Source organism: Polyergus mexicanus, unplaced genomic scaffold, assembly GCF_030449975.1.
Source record: "Polyergus mexicanus isolate NDT 795.1 unplaced genomic scaffold, iyPolMexi1.0 SCAF_8, whole genome shotgun sequence".
Taxonomy (NCBI): Eukaryota; Metazoa; Arthropoda; class Insecta; order Hymenoptera; family Formicidae; genus Polyergus; species Polyergus mexicanus.
In genome coordinates this window covers 5119324-5139866 of record NW_027223328.1, presented here as the reverse complement: position 1 = coordinate 5139866, position 20543 = coordinate 5119324, and positions in this window count along the sequence as shown.

The window sequence follows — 20543 nt, the reverse complement described above, 5'->3', positions numbered from 1 at the left end:
CCTGCACGTCGGTTGCGTGGAGCTTCCCGGCCGGTTGTTGCTGGGCCACTTTGTGTTTCTGGCAGGTCTCGCTGGTCCGCACATATCCGGCAATGGCTCTGAACATCCCTGGCCAATAATAATGCTCGGCGATGCGCGCGATGGTTTTGGCTATATCCAGGTGTCCGGCCGTTGGTGCGTCATGACCATTCTGCAGCACCGTGTGCCGTTGCTCCTCCGGTACGCACTCCTTCCATTGTTCCTCCGCCGCGGTCTCCTTGAAATCCAAGGTGTGCAGGATATGACGGAACAACTTCCCTTCGGTAATCCTGTAGTCTGGTCGGCTGGCTGGCTCGCGTTCGACCTCCGCGAATATTCGTCGGTACCACCGGCATCGGCGGGCGGTCGCGGCGCAAAGCTCGGGTTGCCGCGACAGGGCGTCGGCCACGCGGTTGAGCGTGCCCTTGCGGTACTTTACTTCGAGGTCGTACTGTTGGAGCTCGAATAGCCACCGGGCGCGTTTCTTGGTTAGTTGAGTGAGCGGTGCGACAACGGTCGAGAAATTCGCGATAAAGCGACGGTACCAGGACGCCATCCCCAGGAATTGTCGGACTTGTTTGACGGTTTTCGGCTCGGGCCAGTTAGCGACGGCGCTGACTTTGTCGGGATCCGTCCGTATTCCCTCGCGATCAACCACGTGCCCGAGGTATTTCAATTGGTCAACACCAAATCTACACTTCTCCGGGTTGAGGCGCAGATTCGCCCCGCGTAGTCGGCGGAATACCTCGGTTAGCAGCTGCAGGTGTTCTTCAAACGTTTTGCTAATGACTATGATATCGTCCAAGTAGACAAATACGTTCGGCTCGAGGGCTGGGCCGATGATTGTGTCCAGAAGTCGTTGGAAAGTGGCCGGTGCGGAATGTAACCCGAACGGCATGACCGTAAACTGATACAGCCCTTTTCCGGGTATCGTAAAGGCGGTGATCGGTCGGCTGGCTGTTTTGAGTGGTACTTGCCAATACCCGTTTTTTAGGTCGAGCGTTGACAAGTATCGCGCGCCCCGGAGCTTGTCTAGTGTCGCGGTTACTTGCCGCAATGGATACGCATCCTTTCCGTGGCGTCGTTCACCTTGCGGAAGTTTATGCAGAACCGGTACTTTCCGTCTTTCTTTTTGACTAGTACCACGGGCGAGCTCCAGGCGCTCTTGGACGGTTTGATGACGCCGGCGGCCTCCATCTCGGCCACCTCGCGATCTATAACGGCCTGCATCGCCGGATTTTTCGGTCGGTATCTTTGTTTGATCGGCTTTATATCCCGAAGTCGTATCTCGTGTTGTATGCGGTCGGTCGGTCCCTGCAGGTTTGCGAATTTCGCCAGTCGCGGTCGAGAAAACTCTTCAATTTTCGTTCTTCGCTTCCGGTCTGCAGCGCTAGACCCCCCCGTGGCCCCGTGTAGCGGTGGGGTGTTTGCACTGGGCGTGTATCGTGGCGGGGTGAGGTTGATACGGGTGCGAGACCAGAGGTCCACACCGATTAATACGGGGCTTTCGAGCGTCGGCAGGATCGTGAATTTATGCCAGTAGGTCTTGCTGGTGATCCGGACGGACAGCGTGATCGTGCCGATGGTGTTGGTGATCTCGCCGTTCGCGAGCCATACCTCCCCTTCGTGTGGTGTATCTTCGTGTCTCCATCGCTGCGCCAAGCTGACCGTCCTGGCGTTCACGAACGATATCTCGGACCCGGAATCGAGTAGTGCGTCGTATCGGTCTCGGTTAATCTGTATCCGCAAGTGTGGCCGTGGCGTGTATGTTATGCAGGGGCCCGGGGCGCCGGCCGTCGTGGCCCCGGCCCGCTCGGCATTTCCTCCCCGCGTGTGGCACTGCCGCGTCAGAAAGCCGTCCTTGCCACATCGCGAGCAGAATTTTCGCGGTGGGCGTTGGCAGTTGAAACGCATGTGACCCCGCTGTTTGCACCGCCAACAACATTCGTCTCGATTGTAGGTGGTGGCGACGGTCGGAATCGTCGTTCTCTGGCGGTTGCGTCGGGCTTCGGTTGCGCATTCGGCGTCGATCTCTTCTAGCTCGGTGGCGCGCGCCTGCTGGTCACCGACCTCTCCGGTTTCGTCGTATGTGATGAACCGCTTGAGCTCCGGGCGCATGTTTTGATACACCCGCTCGTATTCTTCCTCCGGTGTAAATCTGCCGGCCCGTCGCATGAGCGTTAGAAGATCGGCCACGTATCGTTTAAACGGTTCACCGATTCGTTGGCGGCGGTCGGCGGCTTCGCGGCGAAGAACGGCCTGGTACCGGCGGGGCAGAAATTGTGCCCGGAACGCGCGGTCAAAATCCCCCCAGGTTTGCCAGCGGTGGCGGTGGTTGCGGTATCATCGGAGGGCGTCTCCCTTGAGTAGCTCGGGGAGTCCGAGTAGCATCGCGGCTTCAGGATATCGATGTCCGGTCGTGAGCTCCTCGAGCCTTTTTAAGAAATCGAATGGGTCGCGCCCGTCGAAATGACAACCCTATTTTTGCATCTGGCACAGTACTTCGGAGGTGGCGGGAGGCGCGGGGATCGCGGTGCCGGTCGGCGTGATAAGGCGCGCGGATATGCCCGTCGCAGTGGTGGGCTCGTCGCCGTGCGTCCCGAACTTTTCGGGGTGCGCCTCGACGTACGCGGACATCCGCCGTCGGATGTCGTCGAGCGTACCGGACGTATCCACACCCCGGCTGACGGCTACTTCGATTAATTGCGCTTTGGGTAGGTTGTATATTCACCCTTTCATTTTCGCGTTGCACTCTTTTCGTCTCGCTTACGTAGGGTTCGTGTCTCGATACGGTCAGGTAAAACGGTCCCTGTTCGGGCGCCAATGTAATAAACCGCTTTCGCGAGGCGGTCGTGGATAACTCGGTCGGGATCCGAACCCGGGGGAGAGAGAGATTATGTGTCCACGTAGAGAAAAACAGACCCTTCTTCACCAGTAAATAAGATCCTGTCCCACATTCTGCCGCTCGCTCTTCAGTCCTTGAATCCAATCCCCGCGCCCTCTTCGGCTCAAACCCTCTCGCCCCCCCTTAACCCTTCCGAGGATCGAGCCCGAGAGACATCGCTTACTTCGTGAAGGTGGAAAATGCCTTTTTTTGTGCCTCTTAAGCTCGGGCTACGCTTTTCTCGCCTCGGTGCTCCGAATATCAGTTTACGCGCGAAACCTCGTCCAAGCTTCATCCTCTAACAGCTTTCACCTTTGTAGTGGAATATGGCCACCCACTCGTACCGATCTTTTAAAGATTCTTTCACCATGTTCGAGCGTGCGATAGCGTATCCGATATCGTCCTCGATAAAAACTGCGAATATTTCAGTTCCATTTTTGCGCGCCCGTCAATAAATTACGCTCAAGTGGAGATGGTTACAATAGTTCGATTCTATAGGATAATTTGACATATTATGATACTTCGTTTCTGATATTAATTATATCTTCGAATTCTTTAAAATAATAGATAAATCTTTAGTGACATCAAATATTTTTAAATTTTTATTTCATTTATTCTTTTTGATAATCCGTTGATTTTAATCTTAATCATAGACATATATGAGGCACTTTTTGTGAATGTTATTTAAAAAAGAAAAACACTGTAAACTTTACGGATTGACAAATCGTATGCCATAAGATATACTTTTATATTAGTCTGATGGGGAATATGAAATATTATTTATTTAGCTATAATTTTACAGTCAAAAATCCAAATATGTATTGTAATTCAATAGATTTTATATAATTTTATCTCCTTTTTTAAGGGAGACTATTCCGTAATCTCTATTTATCTTTCTTAAAAATAAAAATATATTTATTATCGTCGAGAATAATTTTTATCAATAAATGCCGATTTATTGAGTAAAGGAATAATACGCTTTAAGCCTGTGATTCGCCAATTCTAATAAATTGAAAAATATTTATGAAAATGTTAAATCCCTTCGTGTCCCGTTGAATGCGAATTTATAATTTTCAAATATAATTGTAATATTCTTCAGTTACTACAAATTCTTATATTTCCATCTCATTGTCAGATACGAATTCTATTATATATTATAAATATGTTCAATGGTAAATTTGGCGTGGCACATACACATTATGAAAATAAATTTAAAGAAAGATAAAGATCCAAGTCTTTATTTTATTTCATATTTTACATTTAATTGTGTGAATTTTTCTATCATATTCTCTTTCTTTTTACTAATGAAAGAGAGACATATTAGAACACCCTATATAACGCCGGAAAGTTATTTACGACGATGAATTTCTATCGTGGCCTGGCCGAACGCGCTGTTTAGGACATTTTCGTTTATGTTTACGTACGCGATCTCTATTAGTTCTCTATTAGTTCATAACAACATCGCGCTACGACCTTTAGTCTTTAGATATATCCAAACTGGTCGCAGTTGAACTCACGTTGCGGGCCAGTGGTGCATCCGAATTACATGCACGGATGCGCGGCGCGGAGCGCGATTTCGATGATTCGATATAATATCGATTATGCGAGCGGATCTGGATTTCGGCAGAGACCGCTAACTACCGGGCGATAATTTCGGTCGGGCCGGTGGGCGGTCCTTAGACGCGCCTGTATTGATTCGATTGCGTCGATCGATGTCGCGGCAGGATTAGATCCTCCCCCTTGAGCGGGACTTAGCGCGTCGTATTAATGGCGAGTCTGATCTCGGCAATGACGGTCGCGGAATTACTGCTGGTTCGCGGATAACGTAGTATGGTTTCGTCCGGGATGGTTTTTCCCCGTGGAATGCAGGAGTGCAACGGCCGACGGGAACACCCGTCAATGGCAGGGAACTCCCTACCACTGGACGATCGCCGTTGCACTTAGGTGGACGGATTCGTGCGAGGTGTCGAGAACTCCCGACGGAGGCTCAGTACGCCCAACCTCGTGTTCCTCGGTCGTAGAAATTCCAAGGATCGCTCTCAGACATGTCGCAAACTCTCGGCGAAGGCTGGGTACTCCCAACCCCGTTTTCTCTCTCTTTGAGCGGTTATAGGATCGTTCTGGATTCCAGGCGTCTTACAGACTCTGGTGGTTGCGGAAGATCTGGTAGCGAGATGAAAAATGTGCTCTTATTTATACCGCTTTTCCGGCAGGTGCGCGTGCGTAATATGCCTGATTGTTTTAAGGCATATTGTTTAATCTTGAACCGCCGCGCGCGACTCGGGCGATTTCGGGAACGGTCGGTACGGTTACCCGAGCGCGGCGACGGTTCCCGGTAAACAACGCGTCTTAAACGGCGGTTATAAATTCGAACCGTTTCTATTTCTTAAAAATGGGCGCTCGGCGCCTCCGCATTATGCCCGACCGGTGTTTGTCGGGCGGCGGACTTCCGGCGGATCGACGGCCGGGTAACGGTGGAGGGATGCATCGTTACAAATCTTACCGTAATATTTTTATGTACAGAATAATGAGACAAATCAATTAGTATAAAAAATAATTGTTTTTTAAAAAATTATTTACAATGTATTTTTTTAAACAATTATTTGTTTTTTTGGCACTAATTGATTTGTCTCATTATTTTATACATAAAAGTATTACGGTAAGATTATTGAAAACAAATTATTTTACAAAATATTTTATCTTTTATATCAAAATATGTCAGATTAAAATATAAAATAACTCAAAAAATACTTTATGAAAAAATACTTTATTATAGTATATTGGAAAGCTCTCGACATAAGCATGTAACGATAGGACCGTTACTACGGGCCTGACCTGTTGCGTCCGATAAATATATAACTACCTATACACGGCTTGCTTATTCACCCAGCCCTACCTGTCCCGCCGCCGCCTCTCTCAGCATGCGCTCTCGCTCACCGATACACACGCTCTCGCTCTGCATGCGCTCTCGCTTCTCGACTCGCCCTATCTCTCTCACGGTTCCCACGCGGAATCGACCCCACTCCCGGGCCGACAGTATAGTGGGAGGCCCCGGCCGGGTATATAAGCCCGGCCGGCCGAGGCATCGGGACCAGATCCCGTCCTGCCATCCAGCTCCTGACACCGATCTAACCAGTACCTAACACCTCTTAGGGCTGAGGTTGCACTCAGCCCCGCCGGGTTGCATCGGCTCCTACCTACCGCGGGCCGAGGTTGTACTCAGCCCCGTCGGGTTGAACCGACTTCCGTTGCCAAGGCAGTGCTCGACGTGACACTCGAGCCTGCCGGCAATACCTCGCCACCTAACCCGATCGTAGTGTATAAGTGCATGTACCGACCGCGCTGTAAATAGTAGTCGCACGATAGAGATAAGTCCGCTAGTTCTAAGTCTCGTAGTCATAGACCTGCTAGTCTTAAGGCCTGTTAGTGCTAAGTCCGCTAGTTGTAACCGCATCCTAGTAATAAGACCTGTCTAGTACTAAGTCCGCTAGTTATAAGACCTGTTAGTAATAAGCCCTGTCTAGTACTAAGTCCGTTAGTTATAAGGCCTGTTTGTAATAAGTCCTCTAGTTTTAATCACGCCGTTAGCGCCTGTAAACAAGACCGGGAACGATTACCCGCCGAGCCTGTCTTACGCTTCTCGCCGCTTTGCAACCATCGCTTTGCGCCTCCGCTTTGCGCCCCGCATCCTGCTACCAGCAACACCGCTCCACACACGACACCGCCAGGCCCTGCACGCTGTATCTATCTTTCCCTCACTGAATAAAGTATCGTTTCAACCTTTACTGTGTCTCGTAAGTTTGAGTCTCTCCTTCTCTCGAACCCGGACACCGACGAGCCGATCCGAGCGTCGAGCGAGGTGACCGCATTATAAGCTATAAGAATATGCAATAAAAAATAGGGGTTCCATTTAAGAAATTAAAGGTGTCCTGGACTTGACCTTAACAATGCCATCCAAGGCAATGTCAACCAATCCAAGGCAAGTCAAACCAATGACACTATCTTATGTTCCCCTCAAAACCATACAATTTTTCTCTAAAATGCGTAGTTTTTGAAAGGAAAGGGGTGTACGGGTGATCTAGGACATCCTGTATATATTATATATACAAAATGTTTATTCGTTATGCTATATTAAGTTTTATTATGATATAGTAAAAGTGATATACATGTGAGGACATATGCGATTTCTTAATTACTTTATATTATTTTCATAATTACTTTATTAATTATTTACACAAATATGTTTATGTAAAATTATAAATATTACAATGTAACGGGGTTACTTTTCGCGAGTGCGCGGATGAACTCGGTCGGGATTAGGGCTCGTGAAAAGGTGAGACACACGAAAAGATTTAGAAGGTATCGTCTTTATTTGCCTCTTTCGGCAATGGTCGATTTACAATAGATTGTGTGACGTTAGCGCGCGGCGGATGATGCAACGCGTTAGATGTAATGCGTGTTCGTTATTCGGTGCGCGAGGTTCGATATATCGAACCGCTTAAGATACTCGTACGGCACAGCCGTGTTTATTGTGACGGTGCGAGCGACGCGCAAGAAATGGGGTGCGGTCGTTCGGCGTGTGTACGGCAAAGCCGTGTTTATTTTGACGGCGCGCGAGACGCGTAAGAAACAGGGCGCGGTCGGTCGGCGTGTGTACGGCAAGGCCGTGTTTGTTTTGACGGTGCGCGGAATACAATGGAATAGTATGCGACAGGTATTTCGGCGCGGTGATTATTCTCGCAAGTATCGTAAAACGTGGTTGATCGTCGTCGCGGGATTATGCTCGTATTCCCAGTTGTAGGGGAAATGCGATCGGAGATCGAATACCCTCGATCGGGCGGAGAACTCTCCGTCCCTGCTTCCGTATGCGGAACCGAGGATAGCGCGGCGGAGTCGAGAAAGCTCGATGGGGCAGCGAACTCGCAAACCCACGGTCCGGCTGGCTGGAGCGGTCGGATAATAGACTGTAATCTAGGAGAGCGGCGAACATTCCGCTCTCGTCCAGTTGGTCGGATTTACGTGAGGATTTCGGAGACTGCACGGAAACCGAGAATGCTCGGCGGAGGCTGCGAACACGTCAACCTCACGTTCCGTCGTTGCTGCGAATTTCGGGATCGGTTCTGGTATTGTATCTCGGAGCGTAGTGCTCGAGCGGATTCAGGAATCGTTCTGGTAATGAGATGCCGATACGCTGTCTTTTTATACCCGAGCGTCTATTGGTAATTGCGTCGTTCGCCCCCGAGTGGGGATAACGACGCGTTGTTTTCGGTGGGTAATTACGGTAAACGCGTTGCTTCCCCTGGGCGAAACGACGCGGCGTTTCGGCGGGTGACGCTCGGGATCTTCCGGCAGCGTTCGGCTGTGCTCGGGCTTGTCGTATAACGGCGTAACGGCGGCCGTATAACGTTCGTACGGTTGTTTTATCGCAACGGCAATAATTTAAGTATTAAAAAGGGCGCTACGCGCCTCTGCCACTGCCCGGCTGGTGTTCGCCGGGCGGCAGACTTCCGGCTGACTACTTGCCGGGTAACGATGGGGGTACATCGTTACAACAATAATATAAGAACAAAGAGTGAGTGGACTTCCACACCATTCATGAGATTCCACTAATGGCGCGTTAGATTTTTTTATTACGTGGATCTTTGCCTGGAGACCTATTGTACCATATTTTATTCAGTCTTTTATAAACATAATATATTTTACATATCTACTTTATAGGTGCAATATCCGGTATTATTTTTAATGATATTTACCTGAAATATTGTCCAATATGTTCATTGTTTCTCTCGACTAGATTTCTATTTGTGTTTACAAATAGACGCACAACCCGTCATATCCGCTCGTCTCGATGCCCAAACCAGCTGACAAAGTATTTTTTTCTTGTTGCTCTCTCGGAACAGTTTCGTTGTTTTCGTTATTTTCAAATATGTAGAATAGGCTCTCGTCTCTTTTCTCGTCGAAACGTAGACTAGATAAGTAGTACGTGAGCACAAAATTAATAAATCGGTTATATCAATTTAAATTTATCTCGAATTCTTTACGCTGCTATCTTCCGTTTTAATAACTTTCTCTTAACAGTGCTTTTATGTGAAATCTTGGTGTTCAGGAAGTTGGAACTATCCCAATTATAAATCTCAAATTTATTTTTATCTGTTTCATTCTTCATTTTAAAGTCCTTGTTGTTGATAATTCTATATAGAAATATGTGATACATTAAGAAAGAAATCTAAGCGAAGCTTTTCAGAAGCTCGGTTTAATGATGAACGATTTAAATCTTGGATACGTAAAATATCATTTGATGATAGCCTTTTCCATTGTATTACGTGTAATAAAATTTTTTCGTGCAATTTATCGCACATTATAAGACATGCGGATTCTGCATGTCATAAAGAAAGTGCATCGTTATTATCAAATAATGACAATATAAGTTCAAATACAATAATACCACGAAAACGTTTTAAACAACAACAGTCACAGATCGATTTGTTTAAGCCATAGCTACACGAAATGTCAAATAATTCATTTTTCTGCGCGTTTTGTAATATATCTATTATTGGTAGTTTGTCTCAAATCGTCAGAATCCAAGAAACATATTATAAAATGTAAAGAAAATGAAACAAACAAATCAAATGAAGATATGAATATAAACAAATCACTTTTGTCATTTGAAGAGCGAAAGAAATCAGTAGAAATTCGCTATACCGCGTTAATTGCTGATAAAAATATTTTGCATCAAATGGCAAAAGATATTCTTACTCTTTTCTAAGAAATAGAAAAAGATTATAATGTTTTGAAAAAAATAAGTATGGGCCGAACAAAATGTACAAATATAATTTCAAATATCCGATTGAGACGGATCGTATAGTCAACAGCAGTCAAAAAATTAAATTTTCAATTTTTATTGATGAAACGTCCAATATTTCAAATGAAAAGTGGATGACGTTTCTTGTTCGGCATGTTGATTCGAAAACATTAAACATTTGTTCATAATTAGTAAAATTAATTAATATTGATGCGAGAGACTGCTGCGCAGAAAAATTGTTTAATTCCTTTAAAGCTGAAATGTGGAAATTAAATATTCCATTTTTAAATATTGTTGCTTTGTCATGTGACAATGCGTCCGTAATGATAGGAAAACATCTCTCATTTAAAAAAGAAAGCTGGAAGAGATTTGTAAAAATTTAATTACTCTTTCATGTCCTTGTCATTTCATTGCATTAGTTATGCATGCCATATGGATTATTGCGAGGAATTTTTAAAAAAATCGCGGATTTTATTAAAAGTAGTCTAAAACATTCGGCAATTTATCAAGAGTTCTGTGAATGTTTTCAGGAAACAAACCTAAAAATTTTAAAGTTATCTGATACATGGTGACTTTCTCACCATTCATGTGTTGAAAGACTTCTTGAGTCTTGGGATACTATCAAGTTATTTCCGAATGAAATTATCATAAGCGAAAAAACAAAGTCTGAAACAAATTTATTATCTATGATGCAAGATCTAAATATAAAAGCCTATTTCTTATTTTTTCAGCATATTTTTAATTTATTTAATGCATTTAATGTATTTTTCCAAGTTGTGGAAAATAGAATACATTTATTGCAGCTAAAGTCAATAGAACATTCAATCATAGTTTGTAAACACTTTTTAAAGTCAGAGCATTTGAATAATTTATGTAATAATATTAAATTTGATGAAAAGGAGAATAAAAAATTGTTAGAAGACGTTTTTTTCGGATCTGAATGTGAATCAACGAATTAATGAAAGAAGGATATGCAGATATAATTGAAAATGTTCGAAAGAATTGTTTGCAATTTTATGTAACTGCCGCCGAGGAAATTTATAAAAGATTACCAATTAATGATAAATTTTTATCAAAATTAAAAATTTTTGAATATAATCTAGCATTATTAGATATTGATAGAGAAACATCATTCGATGATGTTTCTTTTACCGCTGAAACTCTTGACGGTTTTCACGAAAACGGTTTAAAGAAATAATGGCTTACTTTACATCTAGATTTTACAATAACAGAAAAGAAAAAGCTATTAAAATTAAGCTTTGATAATATGTGGAAATAAATTTTACATAGTCAGTATTCCACTAATATTGATAAATACCCCAATCTCAAACATTTTTTGAATGCTATTAGATCACTCTCAAATTCGAATGCCGATCCAAAAAGAATGTTTTCTGTTTCAGATTTAAAAACAAAAAAACGGAATAAACTTTCACACTCGATATAACGACAGTTCCATGAAAAGTTTTGGACAAACCGTCTACAAATTTTCCGTCTTTTAATCTAATCTTTTTCCTTATGCATAAGGCAATGGACCAATCAATTTCCTTATACTTAAGATTATGTGTTTATGCAAAAGTGTGTGCTCCCCGCTTTAAACTGTAGGTCTCATATATCTGCGGGCGCATACATATATGTAGAAAGGTCACTTCCTTTGACAAGGGATACGGACTGGGAAGAGATCTCTGTATTTCCATTTTCCAATATTTGGATATCAATTAGCAAATTAATAAAATTTCATAATCGGTATATGTGGCGAAAGATTTCTTCCATTATTTCAGGCGGAAACATTGATTACATAAACATATCGGAAATTGTTTCCTTAATAATAAATGCTCTATCCATTACTTTAAATTTAACGTTCAAACATTCTGTTATAGCCCGAGAAGGCTATATACGAATTATTAGATACATATTATTTTAGAGAGATATTATTTTATACAATAAGATATTGCTCAACGTGTAACGCGAATACAGATCACGTTACGAACGTTGACCGAACGAAGCGCTGACAACGCGAGCCACGCGCGAAGCCCGAGCGACCGCGCAATCACCCATTACGAAAACGCGGAAACCAAGGCACGCGGAATAAGGATGTTGCGAAAATGCAACGTAGAAGTCCTACCGAAAAGCAGAAAGGAAATTGCGAAAATGCAACCAAAGAAGTCCTACTTAGAACTCCTTAGCTTGCATCCGGATCTTGCCGCAAAATCGAGCGACACGACGCATGGTCTTGTCGCTAAACGATCCCCTCCTGGGAAACCAAGGGGAGTTAATAAAAAGGCCCACCGCTAACGAACGGCGGGCAGTCTTTACCATAAATATTACGCGGGCAGTCTTTACCATAAATATTACGCGGGCAGTCTTTACCATAAATATTACGCGGGCAGTCTTTACCATAAATATTACGCGGGCAGTCTTTACCATAAATATTACGCGAGTAATATCTCTATCAACCGCGAGTGTCAAAACGAATATCAATAATTATTATAATATTAAATAGCCACGCAGTCGGCAGAAATATACACGAAGAAGCGAGAGGCGAGTCTCGAGACCGAAACTCGACTCTAGACACGCGCACGTTAAGATAACCGTTATCGTGATACGCGACGTGAGCGAAAGTGCGGGAACATTGTAAATAAACCAAACCACAAATAAATCTGATATTAATCTATTTATTTAATGTGGAAAGTGTCCGAATTATTTAAATAAAGTTCTCAGGCGGAGCCCGAATTCCCAAATTCCTTCCGGCAAACGATCCCAACTACCGTGCCTCTCCGGAGGCACAACATAATTTGGTGGCAGCGGTGGGATCTGCCGGGGCATCGCCAGAACTAAGCAAGACCTGCAAAAGACACGGTTGTGTTAAAAAGCGGGCACGCCAACAATCAATTCAATTGAAGTTGACGGACGGAAGCAGCAGCTAAGCCTTCCCCAAGACCTGCAAAGCACCCAGAGTGTAAACAGGACAGGCACGCCAGCACACGTAAAACGTAAGCTGACGGAAACTACAATCAACGGAAGACACCGCACGGACAACAGAACGAGCATCGCCACAACAGCTGTAGCAGAAACGTGAGCCGCCAAGCATCGCGACCTACGATAACTCTACAGACAACGCACCGACGCCGGACAACGACCGCCGTACGACGAGCATCGTCAGCCGTATCAGCCGCCGAGCGAAGGACTGCAGCGTCAGCAACCTACTAACACAGCGAGCGATCATGCGAGCCGTCATAATATTGTAAGTCCGAAAAAATTTAATAATTAATTGCGTGAATGTCGGAAGGTTCGAATATACCGAAACCGATAGCGAACCGATCGTGGTTACTGAGTGAACCAGCCCGACGAGCGATTAAATTAAGATTAACACCGCGAGAAAATATTTATAACGCGCGAAAAAACTTAGAAACGCAATACTCGAGCGAAAGCGAGCCCGAGTTACCGGAAAACGTCGTCACAGAACGCGAATTTCCGTTTAACAATTTTGACGAAAGCCTATTCCCGCGTAATACGACTGACCCCACTGACGACACTCAACGCGAGACTAGACGTACGCGACCGTATATTAGTAGAACTCCAAGTAGAGTATCCCTACGGCGCGAATTTTCATTAACTTCCTACGAGAGCGATCTATTCGATCCGGAAGAAATTTATAGCCAACAAGAAAGTAATATGGCCGAATCGCGAAATCCGCGAGAAAACACTCCCGCGAACCCGCCACAAAGCGCGGTGGACGAGGAAATAGAAAGAATGCGACGATCCATTCACCAAATGGACCGAAATATAGTGGAGGCTGATCACACACCGCCCCACGAGAGAAACCGCGAAGAAAAAGGAGATTATACACAGATAATCCACATTTTAAATGAAATACGCGCGGACATCCATTCGTTAAACATACGAGTAACGCGATTAGAGAGCGCGGACGCGCAATTACCCCGTCATACAGACATTAACAGGGAAAACGATAATAATGCGTTTGAAACGACATATGGGCGAACGGGACGCGATATCAGAAATCGACGAAGCGTCGCCCCGAATTATCTACCGTTAAAGGAAGCGAGAATGATGATCCCCGAGTTCGACGGAACCTCGCGACATAAACTGCAAGAATTTTTAAACGCGTGCAAATACGCTGTTCAGAACATAAACCCCGCAGACGAAGAATCGTTAATTCAAGCAATCTTATTTACAAAATTAAAAGGGAAAGCGATGCAGGACTTTGAGACGCGAGATATACAAACGTTCGACGAATTAAAGCAGCAACTCGAGACTTGTTACCAGTCGAAACAAAGCACGACACATTTACAGATCGAATTCAACTCACTAAAACAAAAGCCGAATGAAACTGCGTACGCTTTCGGACAACGCGTTGATCTACTAGCGATGAAATTATACGATTCAATGATCGAGGGACAAGAGCATTCCGCATCATCCAAACGCACGATTCAACAGACAATCCAGGCGCAGGCATTAATAAATTTCCAAATCGGGTTACACGACGAATTACAAGTGCTCGTACGCGCGCAGCGATATACGACGCTCCAAGAAGCGATAACGGGCGCAAGCGCCGAAGAAAAACTCAGACCGGGAACAGCGAGAACGAGTGGTTTTGCTAATAAAAATAAAACCGAATTTAGTTACTCGCGAAATAGTCGAAATCCGACATCGCAATGCTTTAAATGCGGAAAAAACGGACATTTCGGACGCGATTGCCGTAGCAGCCGATACGCGCTCCCGAAGCCGGAAAAACCCTCGCGAATAAACGCAATAAATAAATACTGCTCGCATTGCAAAAGAACAGGACACAGCCGCGACGAATGCTGGAGTCTAAAAGGAAAACCGAAAAACAATACAAATAAACTAAAAGTCGGAAATCAGCAAAAAACGCGCGACGAAAATATACGCGATCGAAAGAAACCGCGACAACAAAACAGAAACGCCGATAGCGCAAGTAGCAGCAGCGAAGACGAGCAGGAGGAAGCGAGAAAGAGACAACCGCGATCTGCATCTGAGTATCGCGTTACGCATATTAAAGATATGCCACGTGCGAAGAAAAAGACGGACTTATTGCTAATAACATTACCAATGCGACAAGTGAAAAACGAAAAAATACAGATGTTGTACGATTCAGGATCGACCATCTCACTAATAAAATTGAAACATTTAAAGGACAACGCATTGATACACGAAGATAAAATCGCGCTCACAGGCATAACCGGACATAAAATACATACCATCGGAAAAATGTACGCCACTATTAAAATGGACAATCACAAGGTAAAACATGCATTTTACGTTGTAAGAGACGACATTCCGATAGAATATGAAGGAATAATAGGAATCGATTTCCTTCGACAACATTCGGTATCCTGTGATTATAATCAAAATCAATTAAAAATAGGAGACGCCGTGCTAAGATTCCATACGGTTAACAAAACAATTCTAAAACCGCGCAGCGAAACCATCGTAAAAGCGATAACAAAGCAAAATCGGATAGGAATAGTACGAGCAGAGGAAACAGCCCCAGGAATCTACCTTGGAAACTGCTTAGTAGAACCGAAGGATTATACTTGTCCAGTTAGTATCATAAACACAACCGATACGGAAGTCGAGATACAAACGCCGAACGTCACACTCGAGGACATAGAACGCGAAATCAAATCCAAAATACACACGATACAAGCAAGAAAAAATTTTAAGCCTACTAACTCGAGACACGGACAAATATGACAACTACTACGCACGCAACATTTAAATACGGAAGAAAAACAGGCACTCCTACGGATATGCGAAAAATATTACGATACATTTCAGTTGGACGGAGAACCACTGACGTGCACCGCGACGGTAGAGCACGAGATAAACACGCGCGCCGACACCTCGCCGGTGAACACGAGACCGTATCGTCTTCCCGAGAAGCACAAAACGGAAGTAAATAAACAAGTGCAAGAAATGCTAAAAAATGGCATAATCAGAACAAGCGCGAGTCAATGGAACGCACCCTTATTGGTGGTACCAAAAAAGGCCGACGCATCCGGAAAACCTAAGCTCCGAGTAGTAGTAGATTTTCGGAAGCTAAACGATTTAACAATAGGCGATTCATTTCCACTGCCCAATATCACCGATATACTGGACCAGCTAGGAAACGCTAAATATTTTACTACACTAGATTTAGCGTCAGGATATCACCAGATACCGATGGCTGAGCAAGATAAACAAAAGACAGCTTTTTCAACGCCCTACGGACACTATGAATTTAATAGAATGCCGTTTGGATTGAAAAATGCGCCAGCAACATTCCAGAGATTGATGAATTCAATTTTAACAGGAATGCAAGGACTTAAATGTCTAGTTTATTTAGACGACATCGTCATATACGGATCGAGCCTAGAGGACCACAATAGAAGACTCAAGGAAGTACTACAGAGACTCCGAGAAAATAATCTAAAATTGCAACCAGATAAATGCGAGTTTTTGCGCAAAGAAGTAATTTATCTAGGTCACATTATTTCGGAGAATGGAATATCTCCGGACCCGTCAAAGCTAACCGCGATAAAAGAATTTCCGACGCCGAAGAAAGTAAAAGATATACAATCTTTCATAGGACTAGCCGGATACTACAGAAAATTCATAGAAGATTTTTCAAAAATAGCCAAGCCACTAACGAAATTAACAAAGAAAACGGAAAAATTCGAGTGGACAATGGAACAGCAAAATGCTTTTGAAATATTAAAGGAAAAATTAATGACGGCGCCAGTGCTAATGTATCCAGATTTCAACCAAGAATTCATAGTGACCACTGATGCTTCCGACTATGCAATCGGAGCAGTATTGTCACAAGGAAAAGTAGGTAATGACCGACCAATTGCTTACGCCAGCAGAGTTTTATCGCGGGCGGAGCAGAATTACAATACAACCGAGAAAGAATTATTAGCGATTGTATGGGCTGTAAAACATTTTAGGCCATACGTATATGGTACGAAATTCAAAATCGTAACCGATCACAAACCATTAATCTGGTTATTTAATGTGAATGATCCCGGATCGAGATTAATCCGATGGAGATTAAAACTCGAAGAATATGATTATGAAATCATCCATAAAGCCGGACGAGCGAACGCGAACGCCGATGCACTGAGCCGCAATGTAACAAGAGAAGCGCATGAAACAGAAGAGGAAGAACGAGAGATCTTCGCAATAGAAGAGGAAATAAACTCCGACGAAGAAAAAATATACACAGAGGAAGACAAGAAACAGATATTATATGAATATCATGATGCACCTACAGGAGGACATCAAGGAGTTGAACGAACGGTTAAAAGAATCCGCCTAAATTATAATTGGCCAGGAATAACGAAAGATGTAGAAAAATACATTGCAAAATGCGAATTGTGCCAGAAAAACAAACTATCGCGAAAAAATAAAGTACCGCTAATAATTACGGATACGCCTACTAAACCTTTCGAAAAATGCGCGTTAGATATTGTAGGACCGCTAACAGTTACAACAAACGGAAATAAATATCTTTTAACATTCCAAGACAATTTAACGAAATTCAGCAAAGCGATACCGATTCCAAACCAAGAAGCGAACACGGTCAGTAAAGAATTCGTTACAAAAATTGTACTTGAACACGGAATACCGGAAAAAATTTTAACGGATCAAGGCACAAATTTCCTCAGCGACATATTTAAAAATACATGTAAATTATTAAAAATAAATAAAATACAAACAACTGCCTATCATCCGGAAAGTAATGGCGCGTTAGAACGATCGCATCGAACATTAGCAGAATATTTAAGACACTACATAAACGAAGACCAGACAGACTGGGACGAATGGATACCGTTCGCAATGTTTACGTATAACACGACGCCACACACAGCTACGGGGTATACACCCTTCGAATTAGTCTACGGGCACCAAGCGGATTTACCTACGTCACTGACGAGACCGCCTAAACCAACATATAATTATGACGATTACGCGCAAGAATTGAAAGAAAGACTAAGGGCAACGAATCAGCTCGCAAAAGAGCATATCAAAGAAGAAAAATTCAAAGCCAAAAAACAATACGACAAAAATACTAGAGAAATAAAATTTAAAGTCGGAGACAAGGTATTAGTACACGACGAGACGCTCCGACGCGGACGATCTAAGAAACTTGAATCCCTATGGACCGGACCGTACGTAATAATCGAGAAAAATTCGGACGTGAATTATACAATTAAGAAAGGAAGAAAAGCGGTTCGCATGCATACAAATAAATTAAAACAATTTATAGAAAATTAGAATAAGAACTTACTTATTCGTTACTGGAATGACCGCATCCGCTCCAAAGCGCGACGCATTTGTTCAATAGGACGGAGATGGTCGCGAAAAACGCGCCCTCGAAGGCGTACCGGCACCTCCAGCCAAAGTCGACGCAACAGCGAAATGAACCCATCAGGAGGTTCATAACTAGGAACCAAAAAGGAACCATCGTACCCATCGTCAACCATATCCATATCGGTCTGAGGCACAATAACCAACACCGCACCCTCACCAGTCTCGTCAATCTCGCCCTCCAAGGAAGGCAGATAACGCGAACGATTGACTAAATTTACGCACACCATGTTAGTCGGATACTCAGTAAACCGCGACTGAATAAAAAACTAACCGACGCTAAAAGCTAGCAAGAAGAAAGCTGAAACTCATAAAATGAGAGCCGATAAGACGGTTATATGAAACATTTTAATATAAAATTGCAGGATACTCGTCAGCTGGAACAGCCGACAGGCCGAGAGTCGCACGGGGCAACATGAAACGGATTCACCTTACCAAATCCAAGAATTCCTACACAACCCCGGCATATATTTCGAGAAAATCGGGCAATTACAGCAAGCAACAAAAACGTGGAAATTAGTTATTAAATTAGAGATAACAACGCTAAACGACAAAGCATGGCAAATAAACCAATACATCCAACAAACCAACGAGATGTGCGAACAAATAAAACCAGAATTCCACCATAAGCGTACTTGCGACAATTTAGAGGAAATCGTAAAAAACGAATCGAAACAATTAACAAAGTTAATGACTCTAATAAATACGCTATATAAGACACGGACGAACGGACGTAGAGGTCTCATCGACGGAATAGGCGGAATAGCGAAAACATTGTTCGGTACAATGGACGCGAATGATAGGGAATTAATAAACGAACAATTAAATCTCCTACAAAATAACCAGCAAACCATTCAACATGTCGCGAAAAACCAAATAAAAATCTTAAATAGTACGATAGTACACCTAGATAAACTAGAAAATATATTAGACCATAACGGTAAATTATTAAATCATTATGTTCGAGAATATAGTAACCGCGAAGAAATAACCGAACATTTTACGGTAATCATCGCGATGATAACAGATTTAATTCGGGATGCGAAAGAGGTAATAGAATATCTTACGTATGTACGCAAGGGCATTATGCACCCCGTACTAACACCTATTAGCGACATTATAACACATTTAAAAGAAGCAGCTATCCAATTACCTCACGGTTTATATTTCCCTTTCGAAATTCGAAACGACGAATGGCTAGCATTAGAAGAATATATTAAAATAACTGCATACCGTGAAGGATCAATCATATTTACTGTATTGCGATTCCCACTAATCTCACAACCAGTATACGATATAATAAAGGTAACCCCATTACCTACGTACGATCATAAAAATATATTTACGCACGCGGAAATAAATCACGAAATAATCGTAGTTAATAGAGAAGGATTAACGTATATCATAATAACGGAGGACGACTTAAAAAAGTGTATCCAAATAAATTCCAGATACATATCTGAGAAAACCCAACCAATACACCGTATCAACTCAAACGCACCGTGCGAAATACAAATGTACTTGCAACCACAAAACCAAAACAAGGCTTGCAAACGTAAACATGTAATTGCGACAGAAACAATATGGATATCGTTGCAACAGCCACTTACTTGGCTATACTCAACTGTACGCGAACAATCAATAATAATTCAATGCGAAAATTATAACGAGATTAGAAAAGTAATTAAAGGAACAGGGCAAATTACCCTCCAAAATAAATGTAAATTAATAACAACAGAAATGACGATCCAATCAAAAGAAGTCATACAAGGTAACGAAATAGAAACGTATTTACCGGAAATTAATATTACGTTTATACGAGACAATACAGACATACTAGACACGAAACAACAGAATATCGTACAGCATTCAGAATTAACAGAATTAAGAAATAAATTGAAAGATATAAACAATAATTTACAGGACAATAATGACAAATTCTTTACGAAAAAACAATTCGTATATCCTATGGCGACGAGTGGAATAACCACAATAATTATAATAATATTAATAATTTATATAATTGTAAAAAATAAAAAGAAATACACAAAACGACCGTCAGTCAGGATATACGAAGAAGACGAACCACGTATGTCCTACAGATTCCCAAAACCCATACTAAAACGAAGTCTAAGTACACGATTTTAGATAAGTATAGGAATAATAAGAAACGATTATATCTCATATTGTATACGGGAAAAATGTTGTACATTAGAATAAGAAAAAATAATTTTGTTTTGCGAAAAACGTCACTTTTACACCTCCGTTTTTCTTTTTTTTACGGGGGAGGGATGTTATAGCCCGAGAAGGCTATATACGAATTATTAGATACATATTATTTTAGAGAGATATTATTTTATACAATAAGATATTGCTCAACGTGTAACGCGAATACAGATCACGTTACGAACGTTGACCGAACGAAGCGCTGACAACGCGAGCCACGCGCGA